Source organism: Astatotilapia calliptera, chromosome 2, assembly GCF_900246225.1.
Source record: "Astatotilapia calliptera chromosome 2, fAstCal1.2, whole genome shotgun sequence".
Lineage (NCBI taxonomy): Eukaryota > Metazoa > Chordata > Actinopteri > Cichliformes > Cichlidae > Astatotilapia > Astatotilapia calliptera.
In genome coordinates this window covers 37,619,711-37,621,481 of record NC_039303.1, presented here as the reverse complement: position 1 = coordinate 37,621,481, position 1,771 = coordinate 37,619,711, and the positions used below count along the sequence as shown (strand labels likewise).

Sequence of the window (1,771 nt, the reverse complement as noted above, 5' to 3'; positions counted from 1 at the left end):
CAAATATACTGCCTTAAAAATTTTAATCACCTTATTTACGTTTAATATAAATACACTGAAGTTTTAAATCGTTCAGCATTGCCTGCACCTTCAGAGGATTTATGTTTACATGGATTTTAAAATAATTGTTTATAACATTTAAAAAACGTTTTAAAAATCTATTTCATAAAAGAGAGGATACTGAATTAAAACTAAAACTATGTATGAGGAGCTACCAGTATTTGTGTCACGGGACCGAGTGGTCTGTACTGAACTGGACTCAGGCGCAGAAACCCAGAGCAGAGACAGCAGATGGTGTAACAATATTTTATTAGGCTTAAGTGCTAGAAACGTAGAAAGGACAAAAACAATAAGATGTGGAGTTTGATGTGGCGTGGCCTGGGAAACGTGGCTAGGGTGAGGGAACGGGGCCTGAGATGCAGAGTGGAGCTGAGCAGGGAACAGTCACACTGAAGAGAGAAGACAGTGGAGTTAGGGAGGTAGTGGAGGTAGCTCTGAAGTGGTAAGTTGTAAGTATAGCAATTCTTACTTGCAGTAGGGGACACAGAGTGTTGAGAGGGGAGTGACGAGAATCCAGGGGAGCTGAATGGCGTGGCAAGGCTGACCTGAGATCTGGGGTCTTCAGATGGAGTGTGATGGCAGGCAGGTGAGGCACAGAGTGATTTTCCAAGTGATTGCTTGGTATCATGAGTCCGGAGGTAGAGCGTGAGCCAAGGTGAATCCAGCAACTGCAGCACAAGAAAGTCTTGTTAACAAGACTTTCTTGAACTTGAAGCATAAGGGCCTGTTACCAACATGGGTTGATGACGAACTGGCAGTGAATGAACATCAATGTGCGGCTTAAATCCCTCTGGCTTGATTGCCTGCAATTGGCTCCAGGTGTGTGGGAACTGGAGGAGGTGGCCCTGTCCAGGGGCGGATCCCATGTAGGTTCAGGAGCCTTATGAAAATTCCAGCCACCCACCACAGACCATCAAAATTTGCTACACTACCAGCAAGGGAATTTTCTTTAGAATACGCATTCCTGACAGAAACACACCTAAATAAATAAATGAATCTCACCCCAACCATTCGTGGCAAATGGCCGTCTCTCCCCCGTCCTGCCAGATGTTTTGTCCTTTTAAAAGAAGATTTTCCTTTCTCACTTTTCACAATTGCTCCAAGACAGTAGGAACAGTTACTGACCAAACTAAATTAAATAAATACAATATACTATATGGTTACTAAATATAACAGAATAGCTCTAATAGGTACAAATAGTTCTATAATAAAAACCTCAATACACTGCACAAATTAAATATATATAGTTGACATTGAGGTAATGTAAAGGTGTAAAATTTCCCTTTCTGTGTAGAGCATGTGCAGATAATAAGGCTGTATAACTATGGCAGTGTGTACTGTGCTTTAGTTGGGGAAGTTGCACAGAGATATCGAAAGGCAGGAATTATTTCTTGTGTCGTTCAGTGGTGCATTTGTCAGCCTTTCACTGAGCGTACTCCTGTGACCAGCACGTCATGGAGTGGCTGGCATTGTCCAGCATTGTCCTTGTTTCGGACACCATGTGCCTCACCCAGACCAGCCTGAGGGACTCCGACTCCATCCTCACAACATTACTGGCCTTGTGGACCAGTTTATTGAGCCAGTTGACATTTGCAACCCTCAACCTGTTGCCCCAGCATGCAACAGCAAAGAGGATGGCACTGGCCACAACAAACTCATAGAAAATCCTCAGCCACCTCAAAAAAGTTACTTGGGCCCTCTAGAGTGCAGT

General features: G+C 43.6%; 1 long non-coding RNA gene across 1 annotated transcript; it reads right to left on the bottom strand.

The window, feature by feature from the left end:
* Positions 1-292: 292 nt before the first annotated feature.
* LOC113009067 (uncharacterized) lies at positions 293-1,179 on the bottom strand. The gene is made up of 2 exons (XR_003270112.1): positions 530-1,179; positions 293-449 (listed from the first exon to the last, which is right to left on the bottom strand). It is a non-coding gene; the product is annotated as an uncharacterized LOC113009067 (long non-coding RNA).
* Positions 1,180-1,771: the final 592 nt, after the last annotated feature.